The sequence below is a fragment of the Magnolia sinica genome, chromosome 4 (assembly GCF_029962835.1).
Source record: "Magnolia sinica isolate HGM2019 chromosome 4, MsV1, whole genome shotgun sequence".
Classification (NCBI taxonomy): Eukaryota; Viridiplantae; Streptophyta; class Magnoliopsida; order Magnoliales; family Magnoliaceae; genus Magnolia; species Magnolia sinica.
The window spans coordinates 324,728-346,406 of NC_080576.1; the positions used below are offsets into that span (position 1 = coordinate 324,728).

At 38.6% G+C, this 21,679-nt stretch overlaps 1 pseudogene; it reads left to right on the top strand.

The window, feature by feature from the left end:
• Positions 1-626: 626 nt before the first annotated feature.
• On the top strand, positions 627-18,642 carry LOC131242033 (phosphate transporter PHO1 homolog 3-like; annotated as a pseudogene).
• Positions 18,643-21,679: the final 3,037 nt, after the last annotated feature.

A 21,679-nucleotide genomic window follows, 5' to 3' on the forward strand; every position in this document is an offset into this window, starting at 1 on the left:
TCCTGCGGCACGTAGGTCCACCATAATGCATGTGTTTTATCTACACTGTTTATCCGTTTTGCAAGCTCATTTTAGGACGTGTAAAAAAAATAAGCTATAAAGTTCAAGTATTACTGAAGTGTGTACTGAAGTATTACTGAAGTGTGTATTGACGGTGGGGTGTGTACTAATAAATTAACCCAAAATAATAATAATAATAATAATAATAATAAATTTTTAAAAAAAACAAGAGATTAAACGTTCATTATTAAAAACTTATACGGTGGTGTAGAAGTTTTAGATCAAGCTGATATTTGTGTCTTCTCTTCATTCATGCCTCTGTTATTCATGAATAGGTTGGATGACAGATAAACGTCAAGTTAAGGGTCCCATGAAGGTTTCAACGGTTGAGGACATCATTATCATATCCGTTTCCTGTGGTTTGGTGTGGTCCATTTGAGCTTTGGATCTGTGCCTTATTTTTGGATCATTGCTCCAAAATGAGCTCGAAAAGCGGAAGGACGGTATGGTTAAGAGGCAAAGATCACGGTGGCCCTACAGAGCTTGCGTCACGTCATGCTGCGGGTCCTACCGGCACTGTAGGCAACCCGCGTCTCTTTGTTCTCTTTCCAGGGTGCTTTTATCCATGGTAGTATTTCCGTTTTTATCCCCTCATTTCTCCGTTCAAAGCACCGTGGCGGCGTCTTGTCTGCTCTATATTCTCGTTTTCTTCTCCTTAAACAAAATTTTTGCCTTGTTTCGCAGCCATTTTTTGATAAAATCTTCCGATTTGAATTTGTCTATTTCTCCCTTTTCTATGTTGGATTGCCTCTCCTACCAACTTTTTGACTATAAATTTCTCTCTCATTTAATCTCTCTTCGGTCTCTCTTATTTATCCTTGTTGCTTCTCTCTCTCTCTCTCTCTCTCTCTCTCTCTCTCTCTCTCTCTCTCTCTCTCTCTCTCTCTCTCCATCCATCTATCTCTGTCTAGTCTGTTGAAGAGATTGTTTGTTTAGGGAGTGGGTGGGAAGAGGAAAAAGATGAAGTTTGGGAAAGAATTTGCATCACAGATGGTGCCGGAGTGGCAAAGAGCTTACATGGACTAACAACAAGCTAAAAGGAATATTGAAAGAAATCCTCCAAATTAAGCAGCAAAGGAATCCAGCCATGGCAGCGACTCCAGAGGGTGGGTTGAAGAGGAAGATGACAATGTACAGGGCCTTCAGTGGCCTAACACGAAGGTACAGCTCCAAACAGAGGAGTGAGAAAGGGGAGTCAGGTGAGGAGCAGGTGATCCTGGTGAATGCGGTGGAGAGAGGTGAGGAAGGAGAGGATAAGGTATCAGGATCATCATACGAAACCATGTTCCTAATGTCATCGGATGTTGGAGGTGAGTACGAGGTGATCTTTTTCAAGAGGCTGGACGAGGAGTTCAACTAAGTGAATAGATTCTACAAGGCAAATGTTGAGGAAATGATGAATGAGGCCAACTCCCTTAACAGGCAAATGAATGCTCTCATCGCCTTCCGACTCAGGGTCGAGAATCCACATCATCCCACCGCCTTTAACTGGTCGCCACCCACCCCAACCATGCCAACTACTCCTGCCGCCCCAGGTCGCTCTCTCTCTCTCTCTCTCTTCAAATGAGAAAGTTCATCATCCCAGCAACTCTAACACAACACCGGACACGGACCAGGTGGTGTTGGTGTTAGCGGTGGTGTGTTGATGTGTTGGACGCTGTGTGTTCTATATCCAAGCCGTTCATCCGTTTTGCCCCTCAGCTGGGTGCCCAACGACTCGACTCGGCAAACTCCACTCGCTAACTCGTTCAAACTCGACTCGTTCCGAACTGAGTGGCCATGGGTGAGTCGATTGGAATCAAGTAGACTTCGTCCAATCCGAACTCAAATCGAGTCGAGTTCGGGTCACCCAGTAACTCGACTCGATTCGACCTGAAATCCAACTCGGTACTGACTCACTCGATCCGAAACCCAACTCCTACATGTATATGAAAAGAAAAAAAACCCTCAAATTTGAGGTTTCATATATGAGATGCATTGTAGCTGATGGAGAGGCTGCAATTCTAGCAGGTGCACCTAGGTTTTGAGTTGTGATTTCAGCGTGTGGATACCCATAGCATCTGACCCGACTCGGTGTTGACTCGACCCAACTCGCTACTTGTGATTGGGTCCGACTCAGTTCGGACTAGTTCAGGCTAGACCCGGACTCGGATCAGGTCAGGCATGCCGGACTCGAGTTGGGTCGAGTTCCGGACAGGTCTATTTCAAAACTAGATCGAGCTGGGTCAACCCTAACTCATTTCGACTCGACTCGATGGCCAACTCTATTTTAGGGTATGAACACAAAAATGAAGTATATCCAAATATCAAGTTAACCACACTACGGGAAACAGTACCAATTGAATGACGATTATTAAAAACTTCTTAGAGTCACCAAGGTTCTCCATTAGGTTGAATTTTGTGTTTTTTTCCCATCATCTAGGTTGAGTGACCTTACCAAGTTAGATGACAAATAAACATTACGGTGGGCCATGAAAAGGTTTCAACAGTGAGTGTCATTATCCCCACTGTTTCTTAGGTTGTGGTTTACTTCAGCAGCAAATCTACTTTATTTTTGAGTGAATCCAGATTCTTTGCTTGTCACAAGTAGAAAACTCTTTATTGTTGCAAGTTAATTGAAACATGCACACACTGCATTTAATATAGTAGTGTCGACAACATCAATAATAACATGGACCAATCACATTACATAAAAGTAAGATTTTCCTACTTGTGGCAAGCAGAGGATTAATCCTGATTCCTTCTGGGTGCATGTTATAAAATGAGTTGGACACATATAAAGCATATATGTCATGCTGGGCCTACAATGCTCAATGCATCAACACACCACTGAGAGGGTGGCCTGCATCCCACGACACCTTTGAAGTTGGTACTACGTGCTAAGGGAAAACCTGTGGGACCCCAATATGATGTATGTGTTTTATCCATGCTGTCCATCCATTTTCAGCTCATTTTAGAGCATGAGCTCAAAAATGAGACAGATCCTAACCTCATTTGAGCCCCGCTACAAGAAATAGTGGTAAATGAATACCCAGAGTTAAAAACTTCCTAGTACTCACTATGATGTTGATTTGCCATCAAACTTACTAACTAGGTTCACAGATCCAACTTGGTGATTAGGTCACACATTCCTAAATGAAGGGAAAACGCACATCAGTTTTGCCATCCGACTTGCTTATTAGGTCACATAGATCCAACTTGCTGATTAGGTCACACCGACTTGGATAAGGGTAGAAAACATATCAGCTTGATCCAGAACTTTAGTAGCCCTTGAACTTTTGAACGGCGCGCATTCAATCACTATTGTTTCCTATATGATGTGGTTCACTTGAGATTTGGATCTACCTTATTTTTTAACCGACGTCCTTGAATGAGCTGGCAAAGTGAATGGATGGTGTGGATAAAATAATACGTCATAGTGGGCCCCACATAGCTATTCGGGTAAGTACACGAGTTAAGGAGGCAGTACTGTGTGCTACACTATGCAATTATGCAATTGGAGTCCCTCTGCAATGTATTGGATGGGCCCATGGACAAAATCAGCCCGGCCCATCTATACTTGGAGCATTGTGCAGACCAAGACTTGCAATTTATTATTATTATTATTATTATTTTATTTTTTAAAAAACTTTTGTCAATGAAAATTTCTCACACCCAAGTATTGGACAAATTAGTTGCTGTCCACTTAGCAAATGATTTCCAACATTGTCATCTTCACACAACATCCAACAGTTGCAATAGTTGGCCCCACCATAATTAAGGATCAGCTAATTATGTAAAAATCAGACCCATTAACCCATCAAGAGAACCCCACTGTATTTTATTATTTATCAGCAGCTATACATTATTTTCTATGGTTTTGCTCACCCGATGAACTTTGCATAATTGATCATCATGACCGGACCTACCTATTCAACAGGTACGTTATCCACTAATTGACGTGAGTATTGCTCTTTATCAATGGCTAGACATTTGTTTTTAATATCGTAGCTTACCAGATGAAACCTCAACGTAGGGAGCAAACCTAGTAGAAAGGTTGAATGTGAAATGCACAAGAAATGATGGTAGTTTTCAGCTGGATGCATGGTAATTCGTCATCCAATCGGCTGAACTGAACTTTTCTTTTTTTTAAAAAAAATAATAATAATAATAAATAAAATACAATAAAATTTGAATGCGTGGACGGTGGAATGGCATTGGGTTCTCTTACGCTAGTTATAGGGAATTGTACATTGTCGAGTCCTGTTCCTGGGGAATTGTACGTTGTCGTGTCCTGTTCCACTACCATCCCAACATTATTCACGTGAATGTAAAAGTTATTTACCCACCTACCTATGTGGGCCACCTTGCTGCGTGAATACTTTTGGCCCTTTCAAGTGATGGAAATAAATAAAAATCATGCCTACCCAACCATCAGGTGAGCCCCACCATATAAAAATAATTGACAAACACACAAAAACCTTCAAAATCAGGTGTTGGCTGCCATGATGGTTGGATCAGCCTACCTGGTGGGGAGAACATGATAGATGGGTCGGATGCCATACCACACGTGATAAGATGGGAGGCACGTGAAATGAACAACTGACTTCATTGTATAAACGGCACAAATAATTTTAGGATTTTACATACAAGCATCTCTCTTATGTAAGGAAGCCGATTGGCTAGTGTACTACACACCCGCTGTATAGTTGGTGTGGGTACGTGTCGTGCGAAGACGAGCGTTGGCACTCCTTAGCTCCAAACTGTACTAAAGATTCAAAAAAGATCAAAATAATATGCCCCAAAATGATGTATTTATTATATCCATACCACTCATCCATTTTCCGAGATCATTTTAGGAAATGAACACAAAAATGAATAATACAAAGTTCAACTGGACCACAGCACAAATAACAGTGGGATAATGATTTTTAATGTTAAAACATACCTAGAGCCCCATAACATTTATTTTCCATCCAATCTGTTCGTAAGGTCACAAAGACCTAGATGAAGAGGGAAAATAAATATCATATTGATCCGAAACTTATGTGACCCCCAAAAGGATTTCAATGGTAGATGTTTAATCCGCCGTTACTTTTTGCAGTGTGGTCCTCTTGATCTTTAGACTTGTCCTATTTTGCGGCTGAAGACTTATGAACGAACTCGCCGGATAAATAGACAACTTGGATATAACACATGCCTCATGATAGGACCCAGAACTTGGTGACGTTAACACACCAGTTAGATAGCTAGTGTGCAGTACACCAGCCAATCCCTATTTTGGGTATTTTCAAAGACCCATCTACATTTAAGATAGGTATTTATAAAGACCCACCCGGAGCCAGGACGGAAACAGATTGGCTACTCCCCTGCCACCAGCCCAGTGGCTGAATGGTCGGTGCTCTGTGGGGCCCACCATGATGTATGTGTTTCATCCATTTTTATAGATAATTGTGGCGCTTTATCGAAAAAACTGAGATATGTAAATATCAGGTGCACCGCACCAGAGGAAAACAATAGTGATTGGATATCCATCATTAAAATCCTCCTAAGGCCCACTGTACTGTTTATTTGACATCCAATCTGTGGATTAGGTCATACAGGCCCAGATGAAGGGACAAAACAAGAATCAGCTTGATCCAAAACTTTTATAGCTCCCAACAGGTTTTTAATGGTTGGCACTCATTCAACACTGTTTCCTGTAATGTGGTGCACTTGAGATTTTTATATACCTTATTTTTGGTCTCATACCATAAAATGATCAGGAAAAATATATGGACAGCATAAATGAAACACATATATCATGGTGGGGCCCACAGAGCACAGTCCACCAGCCGTGGCCGATCCGTTTCCGCATGAGACCTGGTCTACATCCCATGCTGACGTCAGAATGGATTTAGTAGGTGACGGTTTGCCACACGTGTGCCTTTACATGCGCGCATTTCTACCTCAGCAATGCAGTGTTACTTATACTCATTCATGCCTCGATGGCAGACTCACAAGAGTTTCTACACGACGTCATGAGTCGGAGTACTCATCCAACCTTTTCATAAGATCAGGTATACCTGGATGAAACAGATATTGGCTTCGTCCAAAACTTTCAACAGTAGTTATTTAATCCTCAGCCCGCAGGAAGTTCCGTGTTTGAGTTCAGGATCTGCCTGATTTTTTACTCTTGCCAAGCGTGGTTTTCTGAAACTGATGGACGGATTGAATTTGTCACGGTCATCTCTGTGAGCCCCACAGCTTCCAACCACGTCAAGTTCCTGGGGCAGAGGCACGGGAAGCCGCGTCCATTAGATGTCCATTCAGGTGTATAAGCTAGAAGGGTTGCCAGGTGTACAGGTACGTCTTCGGTTAGCCGGTCTCCGAAAACAATTAATATATTATGGAAATTTTATCAAAATAAAATTGTTTTTGATTTTATTATTATTTAGAAACTACTTTAACCGCTAAAATTTTGGTTGACCATGTTCGTGGCCACTCCTAAGGGCCTGTTTGGATGCCTGTAAGTTCTTTTAAGTTGTAAGTGACTTACCTATAAGTGACTTACAGGTGAAAGTTACTTACAGGTAACCTGTTTGGATGTAAGTTGTAAGTCACTTACAGGTAAGTTACTTTTTCTGTTTGGATAACCTGCAAGTTACTTACAGGTAGAAAGCTGTATATTCACATCGAGCGTAGCTTAGATTGGGGAATCGTTCTAAAATGTTATAATCATATAAAAAAAACATGGGATCAAATATGTTATTTTGTTAAGCCCATCAAGATGAATATTTGAGATAATTATTAAGCTAAACCAATCATCAAGTGGGCTATAAAAGTGGGCCCACGAATTCAAAAAATCTATAATATGGAGTAATAACTCAATCTAAGCATTGAGAATAAACTTAAAAACATTAATAGAAAATCTAATAATTAAGTTACTTGCATTCCAACTGTGTAATCTGATGTAATTTCCAAGGGCCAGCACATCATCAATCCCACTCTATCATCAAAGTTTTTCTCATTCTCTAATGAGGAGTTTGATGCTCACGATCTAAGAGATTCACCAACACTGATGTAGATCATTAAATTACTTGCATTCTAACTGTGCAATCTAAGAGATTCACCAACACTGCGAGTACATCACAGGATCACCAACCACAGGCCACAGTGAGACCAACCAGATAAACGATCTACAGGATCACCAACCACAGGCCACGGTCCCTGACGGTTTCATGGGATGTTGCATCACATGGTCCGTTCGGATTAGAGGCCCATGACACGAGTGAAAAAATACGCAGGTGCGTATAAGTGACTGTTTGGATGTCAAACCACTCCCGTTTTCAAAGGAGAAAAAAATGGTAGATGAAACCCTACCGTTTTAGGAGGAGAAGAGACGGAAGGCAGTAACTGCAGCGAGAGATTGCAGAGACGGAGAGAGATTTGGTGGATTGGTGGTGCGTTTCTCCCTCTTCCCCTCTTTTTAAAAATCTGACCGTTGAGCCTGTAAGTGACTTACAGGGAAGTGACTTCCCACCCCCATCCCCCTGCAGTTTTTTGGTAGATTTGCCTGTAAGTGACTTACAGGTTGTAAGTTACTTACAGGTGATTTTTCTCCCCCAAACACCACCTGTAAGTGACTTCCCTGTAAGTCACTTCCCACTTACCCAACTTACAGGCATCCAAACAGGCCCTAAGGGAGCGGATTGCCTGTGAGTGTGGGGTCCACAGAGATGTGCATGACAAATTCACCACCACATAATAGGATAGGATTCTATAAATCAGGCAAATCCAAAACTCATGTGGGCCATACCACGAACGCCCCCACACAGCATTGGGCACATAGACCTCTCCACCCGTCGTCACAAGCAATCTCTTAAGAAATAGGTTTTTTTTTTTTTTTACTTACTCATGCATTCTCACTACAGTAGGATTTCACTGCAATGGGTACTCGAATCCTTATAACTTGGTGTTGAAACTCCTGTGAATCTACCATGGAGGCATGAGTAAGGACCCAAACAGTTTAATCTAATGAAACTAAACAGTTTAAAATTAGTTTATGCTATAGCAAAAATGCAAGACACAATAAAAGTTTCAATGTGAATAGTTTAAGTTAGACTGGGACGTGAGCCGTAGTTATAACTACTGTAGTGAAGGATAGCCCTATGGAGACACCCTGTGATAGAGAGATACTTAGAAGAAAAAAAATTTTATAAAAAAAACGATTTGGTTTCTAACTTGGAGATAATTCAACCCGTGCGCTCCACTGTAAAGATTGGACACGTCAAAAAATCAGGCAAATCCAATCATTAGTTGATACTACTTTTAAGACAAAAAGGTAAAAAATAAAATGACTCGTACTTGAAACGGTACAGGAAAGGCAGCGGCACGTATGGATGCAATACAGGAAGTTGAGATGAGCAGTGAAGGGTACTCAGCAGAGGGGTATGAGGAGGATGAAACAGGAATCAATGTGACCAAACTCACAAGCAATGCTAGTAATAATAGTCACCGGGAAAGAGAAAAGATGAGCAAAAAGATGTCACCATCTAGACCATCTCCATTACAAGTCCTTAAGCATGTTAAGATCAACATCTCACTTGAAACTCCACGCTCAACTTTAAAAGGCATGTTGATGGATTCCAATCATAAAGAGTTAAGTTTCAGTAAGGAGGAGCTGAGGAAAGCTGAGGGACAATTGAGAAAGGCCTTTATTGAATTCTACCAAAAGCTCCGTCTCCTCAAGAGCTACAGGTATTTTTAAGGACAAGAATAACAGGTTTTAGGTTTATTTTGATCCACCTCTGTTTGTTAGTTTTCCACATTTATTCCTGCTATCTTTCATGTGGGATGGTTTGTTTGCTTGATCAAGTGTATCATACTTTTGCTAATGGATGCAACAGCTTTCTGAATCTTTTGGCTTACTCCAAGATCATGAAGAAATATGACAAGGTCATATCTCAACCGAAATGCTCAAATGTTCTCTCTTTTCCTCGTCTTTTTTTTTTTTTTGTCAGCTTCAAACTTGAGTTTTACTTGCACAATTTTATACTTATACAGTATGTATTCAATTCTCTTAGTTGTGCTTCAGTGTTATAATCAGGACAATCTACATCGGATAATTGATGACGGTTTTGTACATCACAAGTCTAGTTACCAAAACTCTGTTTTAAACTCTGTATTTTTTGAAAAGCAAAACTCTAAAATAAAAAATAAAATAAATAAATAAATAAATAAATAACAAAGAAAGAAACTCTCATAATTGATCACGTTTAAAACTCTGCACATTTTGAAAGATAGGAAAAAAAAAAAAAAAAAACTCAGTTTTTTGGGCAATCTGAATTAAACATTTTTTTTCTTCAATAAAACATGTTTTATCAAAAAACTTTTGATACCAACTTAAAGAATAGAAATTGGTAGTCACCACCCATCAATAAAATTGAGTAGAAGGTGAAAATTGTTTAATAGAGATAGATTGATTTATACAAGGATTACTGGATAGATTGATTTATACAAGGATTACTGGAGAAGGAAGGATTTCAGAGAAGCAAAAAATGTGTTTAATATGGAAAGATTATTTTGATTAAATTTTCTATTTTTCTGAGTCCAAACTGTACTAAACCCAAACTTTTCATCCTCTAAACCTTTGGCGTTCCCTTTTTTCCATCTTTTTAACGATCTACACCGAATTAAACATGAAAATTTCTGACACCATTTTTATTTTTTTTTGCTCTTTGCTGTTTTGCAACTACGGTCAGAAGTACAATACGACCATGAGCCCCATAAAAAAATTGAAATGGAAACTTTTGCAGTAAAAAGACTTTTGACAATATCAATACATTAGTGATATTATTGAAATATCGTCGATACACTGACAATACAAGCTACACCTGGAATTTACACAGTAAAAAATATTGGCGATTTCGATACATTGGTGATACAAGCGACACCTGAAATTTACAGAGTCAAAAATATTGACAATACATTGACAATATTGATACATTGGTGATACTCAGCAATGCCTGTAATTTCTGAGACTACCAGTGTTATCGGTATCGCTACCAATGTTATCGGTATCACTGAGCTGGGCTTATGGATAATATCAGGGATACTCCTAACAATGCATGTACCAAAACATGTTGGTGAACCTCAGTTCATCTTGGAACATTGCCTCAAATTCAGTAACATCGACAGTGAAACAGAGAATGTTGTAAATCCTCTGTATGTATTGGCTCTTCTCACATCTCACTTTCCTGAGTTACATCAATCAATGTTTAGAAGAGAAACACTGTCATTTGATTGGTCCTGAACTAAGACAAGTTGAGTCTTGGTTGGGCCATGAAAACCTAGTCCAAAATTTACATTTGTGAGAAGTACAACCTATTTAATCATCGACTAGATCAAGGTTTTACATTCCAGGATTTATTTATTTTTTCAACATTTGACTGAGTCAAACTAATAGAATTTGAAAGGCCTATTTCCTAGTTAAACCTGAAACTTGAGCATTAATAAGTACAACAGAAGTTATTCTGCTTAGGAAACTCCACCTGATAGCAATTGGACTTGTCGGTCCCCAAACCTGGTAAAGGAGGGTTGATGTCAGGGAAGCAGACGATTGTAGAACTTTGGCCAACCTTCCATGAGAATTCCTGTTTCAATTTTTTTTTGATGAAACAGGATTTGGGAAGCTTCTAGGAAAAGGCTATGATGATGTTAAGTAATTTTGTCCATGCAAGCTTATTACTCTGCCTTCTGTGCTTGAGTTAGAATAGGCAAAGGTTTCTCTGGGCTGTTAAGCTTAAAAGTCACCGTAAAACTGGATCTGGATTTAGCAGGCTCTTTTTGGGGGTCCAATATTCCTACAGAAGAAAACAACCTCACCGGTTGTCTAGCTAACCACAAAGTTGTTCATTTAATTGCATTTTTATGTTAATTGCACCTTAATTTATATGTAATCATGGTAATCTAAGGTTTATGCATGTTCATTCAATGCAAATACATAAGGACTACTTGGAGACTCTCTACATATAGAATGTACAAGCCATCTCTCTTAAAGCTACTTCAATGACACAAGTCGTCAAAAGGTTTTAATCACGAACATCACAGTCAATGTCTATACTTGTCCATGTTTTATAGATGGGTCCTTATACAGCTTGCTATAGAAAAGTTATTGAAAGAGGTTTTTGTAGAGCGAAATGCATTATTTCTTGTTTGCTTCCGATTGGGTAGGCCTGGAACAAAAATTCAAGTTTTACTTTCCTTTTGGGTAGCTTTGGATCATGTTTATGTTTTTGCTCGCTGTAATAAAAATTTTCTTCTTTATAACTGCAGATAACTTCGAGGAGTGCGTCTAAACCTTACTTGAACATGGTGGACAATTCCTATCTTGGCAGCTCTGATGAGATGAATTTTGCATTCATCATCCTTGTATGAAATTCAGTGTGGTCTATAGATGAAAAGGAGACTCTCCACTAGTTGAAAATTGCCTTGTGTGGAACGTGGATATGTTCATGGAAATGGGTACTCGGACATCTTTTCTCATGTTCTCTTTTGGACGTAACCTATCTCCTTTGCATATTATGTGTCCTGGTAATATCTTTCTATGTAGCTGGATTTTCCTAACATAGTGCTTCTATGAACTAATATTTATGTAATGATACATCTTTTGGATTCCAATATTATAAATTCACTAGAGAGAAGTTATGGCATATATGGTTTGTCGACCGAGCCATCTAGTACCCTGTGTTTGTGTTTGGCACTGAAACACATATATCTCATAGGGCCTACGGTATCGGTTGCCATTGATTCTTTTTTCCGTGCATCTGTTGCCTTATAGTTATCTAGTACCTTGATTGTATCCTTCACCTTCCCTTCACAGGTTACCAGGCTCTTGCAGAGGGTGGAGGGTACCTTCATCAAGCATTTCTCCAATTCAAACCGTAGCAAAGGCATTAACACCTTGAGGCCAACGGCGAAAAGAGGAAGGCATAGAATAACATTCTTCCTGGGTAAAGATAGATCCAATCATATGCATCACACATCTTGTCATATCTTGAATTGATTGCCATGATTTATGAATCCCTGGATGCGAGTGTAGAAAAACCTCTCAAGTTCAATCATTAGATGAGCATTTTGAGACTACATGCATGTTCATGGGCAAGACTTGCATATGGTAATAGAAAGGATATCTTTTCATATTTATTTTCCAACTTTTCTTTTATGGAAAGTTGTTTGCTTAGATCCTTCCACAAAACATTTTTTGAAATTATATCCCATTCTCTACACTTTCCAGATGTAGGGATGTTTCTTTGAAGTTTGAATCAATTGTTTGTAGCTTCAGTGGTAGCTTATTCCAGTTCATTGCCTTTTAAAATTGGTTCGTAAAGGTTGTGAGCTTATCTTTTAGTGATGTGTTGCCAGCAGTGAATAATTAGTGTATTACATTTCATCGGGCAAAAATAATGAGAAAATACTATTAACATAAATCACTATATATCACTCACATGCTTGATAAGAAATGGAATATATCACAAAATGCAATCTCATGATAGGAAAAGAGTATCTAATCTTTCAAATGAAGGTCATATCGTCCTTGCAAACATGATATAGAAAGCATAAAACAAAGCGATAAAAATTTTTCCCTGGCAGTAAGAGTAGGTTCTCCATTTTAATTGATTTTGTTGTTCTTAAACAACAAAATTTTTCTTTGTGGAATCTTTTGTAGGGCAAGAGCTCTATGGTAACTTTTCTCTATAATCATTTGCAGGCTTTTTTTCTGGTTGCTCAATATCACTCTTGGTGGCCCTTATTTTGATAGTGCCTGCCCGCAAAGTTTATGATCAGGAAGGGAGTACTACATACATGCTAACCATGTTTCCCCTTTACAGGTAAGCAATGACTAGGCATACAACAAACACTTTGGAAACACATACATTCCTCTTTTTTAAGGAAGGCACTACCATTAATAATAGGGAAAAAAGAAGCAAACTAGAAGTAATTGTGGGTCAAAAAGGAAGAAACAGAGAAATGCCCAAAAGACTGCTTTCAAACTTCTACAGGTATAGTTGATTTGGCCCTTTACTAAAACTGATTTTCAAAACACTGATCATGGCCTTTTGTGAGAATACCTTCACATAGGTGTCTCCAGTTTGCTCTATCATTTTCATAATGTAACTAATGATGGTAACTCTGTCGAATTCAACGTGTTAACCCCAAAGTAGTATTCTTTCCTAAGTTGAAGTTGTTTATATGATAATAGTACTGATCAAACTCTTTCCACTTCTTTATCCAATATGTTATCAACTTCCTTGCAGCCTTTTTGGATACATCGTCCTACATATGCTTATGTATGCTGCAAATATCTACTTTTGGAGGCGCTATCGTGTCAATTATCCATTTATATTTGGATTCAAGCAAGGAACCGAATTGGGTTACAGAGAAGTCTCCCTTCTCAGCACTGCTCTTGCAGTATTAGCACTGGCTGGTGTCCTCACTAACTTGGATATGCAGATGGACCCAAAAACGAACTAATACAAGCCATTAACCGAATTGGTCCCTTTGGGCTTAGTCACAGTAAGATTCTGCCGACAAACTTCTCTCTTAGCGATAGCACATTGATTTGACATTGATAAAAATGTAGCAAGCACTTCCCCCCATCTAAAAATCTGTCTTCAGATAGCGTATGCTCAGACATGCCTATGTGGATGTCCAGTTTAAAATCTTTTTTTTTTTTTTCCATTTCATACTTACTATTTATATACCTCTAACATACTTCTGTTCATCTAGATAATTTTCTGCACCTTATGCTTTTGTTAATGTGACCAAGTGGCATCAGGTAGGCCTCACTTCTTGCAAATTACCAAGCTACCATTTTAAGGGCCAATTAAATGGGTCTGCCTTACATAGCCATGTGACAGATGATGGGGAAGCTGATGCATGTGTGTCATTGCCTTGTCTTACCATTTTCACTTGTTAATATATCTCCCCAGATTATCATACAACTGCGTGAACATATAAGCTAGTTGGATTTTCCAGGGTCTCCAAATCAAACACTAATGCATGTCGAGGTCTAGTTTGTCTCTCTCCAGCATTTTATAGGGCATCCTTGAATTGTAGATGTCAATTGTAGGATATCTCCTTGGATCTAATGGATTCAGATCACCTAACTTATGATCATTTATGCAGTTTGTACTTCTTGTGACATTCTGTCCTTTCAACATCATATATCGTTCCAATCGCTTCTTCCTACTCCAGTGTGCATTTCATTGCATTTGTGCTCCTCTGTACAAGGTATGATATGAAATGAATTGTTCCACAATTACAGAAGAATCATGATGTAACATATGCTTTTCTTGCTCTACAGGTTACCCTACCGGACTTTTTCTTGGCAGACCAGCTAACTAGCCAGGTTTGGTATCGTGATCTCATTAGATCTAGTTTTTATTAGATGTATCAGAAACTCTTTTTCCTGGGGTGGTGGAAGCTAGAGACATTAGATTTAAAGCATCCAAGTCAATGTACCACAGTTGCATTACTATCATGACAGTATCGTCCAGTGCAGTTATGATAATTGAATTGTAACAGGTCAGGCACTTTGTGAGTATTTGTTACAATTATTTCACGAAGATTCATGCAGCCACAAAGGAGAGAATTCCTTGGTGTGGATAAGGTTGAGCCTGTAGTTCAGATGGTGCACCTTCTCTAGCATATAAAGGAAAAACACATTCATTTTTGTCTTCTTTTTTCTTTTCTTTTTTTAATGTCTTAGCATGCGTTACGTTAGAACTTTGAAATAGTGGCTCATTTCTAGCTTACTCATTTTCCCAACATCCGCCAAGTTTATTAGTTGATGCGATCACTAAGTGGACAGTCTCTTTATTGTACAAATTCATTCAATGTTTGTCACCTATAGACATGCACTAGTCTATTCCGACACATGCCATCACACATATCTATGTATTTGTTGCATTGATTACACACAAGTTATTTTATGGAAAGTTTAGATTATGACACAAGTTGAATTGTATTTTGTTTCAGGTGCAGGCCATTCGTAGTCTTCAATTCTACGTCTGCTACTATGGTTGGGGACATTTCAAACAAAGAAAGAATGACTGCCTCAGATATCCTGTTTATAAAACTTTTGTATTCATTGTGGCAGTGATTCCATATTGGGCCCGTCTCCTTCAGGTATGTATTCCCATCATCCTTGTAGCCAAAATTCATCTTGTCATTTCGTTACGATTGGATGGCTCATTTTCCTTCTTTTTCTTTTTCAGAATTAGTGGAAAATCAAATTTTATTAACAATATTGTTAGATTAAACTGAACTGGGAGGGTTGGTTTTACTTTTTTAAAACATCCAAGCAATGAGAAACAAATTTCAGTTTCTTTGAATCACATGTACCTATGCAAGTTAACCAGATTCAAAACATCTCTTTGCTTTCATTCGAATGATAAGTATACTACTTTAAAAAGTGAGTTTGCACTCTTATTTTATATATATATATATATATATATATATATATAGATAGATAGACACACATGCAGTACTTATAATGATCTTTATTTTTTCTAGAATTTCTAATCCGCTCATTGAGCATTTCAAAGTCATGGATTGTTACAGAATGTTTATTATGCTTCTCAATTTGGTCCTTTGCATTTAAAAATGGGAAGTGTCAGTCATTTCAATCATCCAGTTCGGTTGACACAAAAGATGAGGCTTTCTATGTGTATTGCCAGCTGTAGAACCGAATTGGTTGGAAAATACTTCACATTTCAGGATTTTATTTGCCTAAACCACCATTCTAATGCCCAGAATTCCAAGCTACTTTTAATCACACGATATTCTCAGCACTCATTTGCTGAAATTTTGATTTGCCTAAACTACCCGGTTTTGCTTTTATTAAAACTGCATAAGCACTTTTAGACCTGCTTGAGGCTGCAACCTCTCCACTGCATGTTGGATCGGACATTGCAAACCATTGCCTAGGAGAAAATTTACACACACAGACACAGGCCTCCTTCGAGCAGATTGTAAATGGGCTGCTTACCTGAAAGCAAATGGACGGGTGTTTTCGAAATCCCACTGACCATCAAGTGTGTGACTCAATTTTAGGTAAGGCAGGCCAGCAGTCATTCAGGCCAGGCTTGGACTGGAGTATCAAGCCCAACGGCCAGGCTCAGGCTTAAAAGTCAAGCCCACCCACCCACCCATTAGAGTTGCACACCTAAATCACAAATGGGTCTGATCTTTGGCATCAAACCAATGGTTTGAATGAATTTTACATAATGATCAGAGTGGGCTATGTTAAAAATAAAATTACGGACATCTCTCTCCCAACTGCTTCCTTTGTTGTGGCCCACCTAAATCACTAGTCAATCTTATTTTAGGCCCCAGGCCTAGAAACGGATGACTCAACTGATGATCAGAATGAATTATACATGCACATCATGGTAGGACCCATAAAAATTCAAGGTTGGTGTCCCCCTATCAGTTGTTTCCATTGGTATGGCTACTTTTTGGGCCTTGAGCCTAACGTGAGTTGATACATCAATGGTCGAAGTGGATTTCAAAAACATATCAAGGTGGGGCCCACCCAAGCCAACAACCCCTTTGCTCGCCTAAGTACACAGTCTGGTTTGCAGGAGACGCCATGGTTAGGGGTGTTAATAGGCCAGGCCAAGCTCTATCCAAGCCTGGCCCTCATTGTCCATCTAAGTCAAGGATTGGCTTGATTTTTCGGCCCATGTCTCACGAGTGTATATGATTGATGGAGGTGATGTCTGACACAGCACGGTGGGTCCACACAGCTCAACCTCATGAGAAGCTCCCACTAAATCAACTTCATAGTACTTGTATGTATGTATGCATGCGCTTCCATTTCTCATGAATATTTAAATATCACAAAAACAGAAATCCAGAAAGTTTTAACTGCCCCAAATGTCAGCTCTTATTTAGTTTTGTTGATTGTCTTGGTGGCATTGCAGTGTGTGAGGCGCACATTTGAAGAGAAAGATGTAATGCATGTATACAATGGACTGAAATACTTTGGGACGATCCTTGCACTCATCATGAGGACTGCTTATGAAGTCCAAGGGGGAATGAATTGGAGGTTAGTGGCTGGAATCACTTCAGCAGTTGCAGCGGTTGTCAGTACATACTGGGACCTTGTCTATGACTGGGGACTTCTGCAAAGGACATCAAAAAACCGTTGGCTGAGAGACAAACTCCTCATCTCGCACAAAAGTGTTTACTTTACAGCCATGGTAGGGGAATGAACTTAAAAGAGAGAGTGGTTACTGATGTTCAGTGCTTCCACATATAGACATTATCTCCCAAAATGCAGGTTTTGAATATCCTACTGAGATTTGCTTGGCTGCAATCAATTTTCAATTTTCAAGTGTCTTTCCTACATAAAAATGCCTTCAGTGCAACTTTTGCCTGCCTGGAGATACTTCGACGTGGCATGTGGAACTTCTTCAGGTTGGTTGTGTTTCTTTTCTTTAATTTCTATTCACTTTAATGGTTGAAACTCACTTGTTCTGACCGGGTCAAAACTATGGATTTTTACAAAAGGAAAAAAAGAAAAATTCTTTTATTGAGTTAACCATCAAAGATTTATTCATCTTGCATCAACAGTTTAAGGATATATGAACTACAAACATCTTTTTCCCAAATTAAAACTAAGAAGCTGAAGATGAAAAAGAAAACAAGGGAAATATACAGGATATTAAGAAAATCACTTTATTCGAAAGCAAAAGAGGCCTCAAATATATCTGGTTGTTAAATGCAACTTTATGCGAGATGATGTAGATTCTTCTCATAGAAGATTCTAAGCTTTGGACTAGTTTACTCTGCTCTGAAGGTCTGGAACACTGTTAGTAGGGGCTAACAAATACATGCTACAGGGATGTACCAAACATGGCATGCGTAACTATTGATTTAATGTTTGCCTCTGAAAAATAGTGCCAAACAGCCATAAACACTAATTTCTCAACTTGCTAAAAACCATGCCACATCAGGAGTGACTGAAAACCTCATACTAATAGCTTTTGTCTATTTATTATTCCTTTCACCGATAGTGGTTGGTTAATTCATTCAACAGGTTGGAGAACGAGCACTTGAACAATGTCGGAAAGTATCATGCATTCAAGTCAGTGCCCCTTCCTTTCAACTATGATGAAGATGAAGATAAAGATGAGTAGGTACATGAAGTCTTGAATGTGAGAGATGATGGATGAAGCAGTCTTCTTGGGATGCTAGAGTGTTGTATTAACACAATGTATAGAAAAATTCACTGGAACAACAGAACAGCCACATGCCATGACATCAATGACTGAGAATGTAATGCCAATGGAATGTATCCATCTTGGCCAGTACCCTGTTTGTGTGATCCACTATCAATCTATCATTCATCAACTCAGTCAGCAAACTAAAAGTGACAAAGAGTCATGCAAAATCCAACATCACCTTTCCTTAAATATTCTTGTTTCACCATTTGTCTTTTCTTTTTCTTTTTCTTTTTTCTTTTCTTTTTCTTTTCTTTTCTTTTTTATACAGTCATACTTGAAAACATTGTTGGATCTTCATTCTGTACCAGAACTCTTGCTTTACTTAGTAGCAGCCGAATATATTCATTCGTTTTTATGAAACTGTACTGGATAACATGGTTGAGATGTCATACCCCTTGGATGACATCTTTTGGTTGTGTCTAGTGGAAGCCAAATGTATTCATTTTTTATGAGTAACATGGTTGGGATGCTATAACCTTTTGGAAGGCATCTGTCAAGTTCAGAATGTTTGTGTGCAAGATGGTTCCTGATAACTTGATACTCTACAGCCTTGTGAGAACTCCCACAGGCCTTATTTCAATAAATCAGGCATTTACAAGTTGACCTTAGAATGCAAATGACCCATAGGATTCATTAAAAAAGGGGATGCAGGGTTCGAGATTATTGATGACATAGACTACAGATCCTGTTGAATGAGTGGAGATTTAATGAATACAACAAGTAGCATGCTGCAGGCTGCAGCTGATTTTCACCCAATATCTGTTTAATGTGCATGTGCTGGGAATGCCATGAGAAATTATTAAAAAATTTAAATTTGATTTTACGATTTGGACGCTGTATTCTGGAAAGCTTTTAAGAAATACCTTTTTTTTAGGCACACACCCTCACACCCATGCACACCACAATGGGTACTTGAACCCATGACCTTGGTGTTGAAACTCTTGCAAGTCTACCACCAAGCCATGAGTAGGGACACAACTTTTAAGAAATACTTTTTACTAGTTTCATATAAATTTAAACGGATCACTAGAACAAGAATTCAATATGAATCTGGCCCCTTATGGTTTCCCTATAGGATAAAAATCTTCAGAACATTGGTTTTCACTATTGGTACAGAAAAAGGAACTCTAATCCTCAGTACAGGTTGATGTATGGCATGGTAAAATGATATTAGCTTCTCCAAGACCCAGTTCCTACTTCTCTTTCGATGATTTACATTCATTTTGTTGATTCCAATAGTTCTGCAGTTCTCTTATGGAAATACTACCAAAACTTCCAAACAATTACCATGATTTTTATAACTGTTGTTGCCACAGATTTGGAGTCCTTAGAATTATAAACCTGTTATAATAGCTGGCCATTAAGGGCCCGTTTGGATTGTTAAGTTGCTTGAGATAAATTGCTTATGCCACGAGTAATTTATCTTAATTCGTACTTATTAAGAAGATAAGTTTGTTTGGTAAACAACTTACTTATCAACTTCTCCTCTCTTTAGTGTCGCCTATGCTTCTCTTCAGCAACTTATGAAAAGTAGAAAAGCTATAAAAAAAAAATAACTGAAGTGAAAGTACTTTTAGTAAAAAAGTTACTTATAAATAATCATAAACCAAACTTACTTATCTGAAATAAGTTACTTATCCACTGTTGTAAGTAGAAAAAGCAACTTATTTGGTGGTATCCAAACGGGCCCTAAATGATGTTATTGTTATAATGGTTGTTGCTTGAAATTGATTACGGCATTCAAAGTAGCAGTTAGAACAGAAAGTTAGGTGATAACAATTAAAGAAAGTGAAAAAGATTACTCCAGGAAAAAAAAAAAAAACAGGAACTGCTGCTATAGCTGTTGTAAGAGATGTCATAAGCTTAACTATTGTGGCCATAATGGTAGGAATACAATAGCACACTTTTTGATAGTTTATCATCTCTTTATGGCATATAACAGCCGTTACACCTGCAAAATGCATTATGAAAGCTAGGATTTTTAGAATGCCAAGATTTATTAAAACAAACAGAAATATGAAATACAACTCTTCATTGGCTAGTGGCCATTATGTCGGAACTCACCTTCCCCTAGGACAACAGAAGGAATTCCCCCCTTTGCTTATGCAGGGCTAACAACTTCCATGTGCATGATATCCAAACTGCTGTCCTTCAGGTGGGCCATCTAATGTTTAGACTTGAACCTAAACGTCACACTTGTCCCAAAATCAAGTGGGTCTCATGCCACAGGAAACAATGTAAAAGCATGCCTAAACAAATGGTACAAAACAACACAGTTTTTGGAATTTCCAAATTAACGAATTGGATGGCATATATAAAGCTTGGTGGGCCTAACACTCAGCTAATGGTAAGCATCTTGTCCAAACTCTTTCCAAGGGTGTGGCCTTGGTTTTAGAGGCATGCTGTGTTTGGTTACATGTAATTGGGACTTAGGAAGATGCCGTATTTTTTTAGAGGCACGCCGTGTTTGGTTACATATAAGAGAATAAAAGGAAGGAAGAGATATGGGATAACCTTCTTTTCTTTTTCTTTTTCTTTTTTTTTGACAACACAAGGTGTCCCTGTCCCCTTTTGAAGCGAGACTATTCCCTGTGGATGCACGCAACCACGTGCATCGGGTAACGCTGGGGAGGGAAGTCAAACCCATGCCTGTCGGGAGAAAACCCACGGTGCTGGCCACTCGCCCAAACCCCATCAGATTTCTTGGAATACCCAAAAAAAAAAAGTGTGAGTTATAGGAGAAGTTATTCTACGGTGGAGGGAGAAAAAAAGGTTTCCTGGAATACATCCCATTGTATTGCAATAACAAATGTCGGGACTCGAGCCGCTGGATTTGGGTTTGTTTCAATGACCCAAACTGTTTATGTGATGGGGCTACCCTTGGAGTGGGGATGCCTGAAATAACTCTTAGATTGAATATTTCAACCCTTTAATTGTACAAGAGCTATGATGATGATCCATGTTCAAAGCAAACAAGCTGAATTATCGAAGGGTTGAAATAATCCAACTGAGGGCTTTTTTTGTTGTCCGTCCACTGTACAAAGTGATAAACACCATAGAAACGATTTGGAAGATGATCCAAATTCAAAGGCCGGGGTCCTGAAGTATCTTATTGCAATAAGGGATATATTACAGCAAACCTTAGGGAGGAATTAAATTAAAAAAAAAAAAAAAAAAAAAAACTAATATATTCAAATTGTGTGGGTAGTGCAAAATCTGACCTTTTCCTACTCTCTTGTCTCTCTCATTTGCCTATGTCAAACTTATAATGATCTCCAATTTGAAGTTCACAACTATCATTTTAAGTAAGTTATAAATTCCAAATCAAGACAATGTGAGTAAGTATAAACAGACTGATTGAAAAC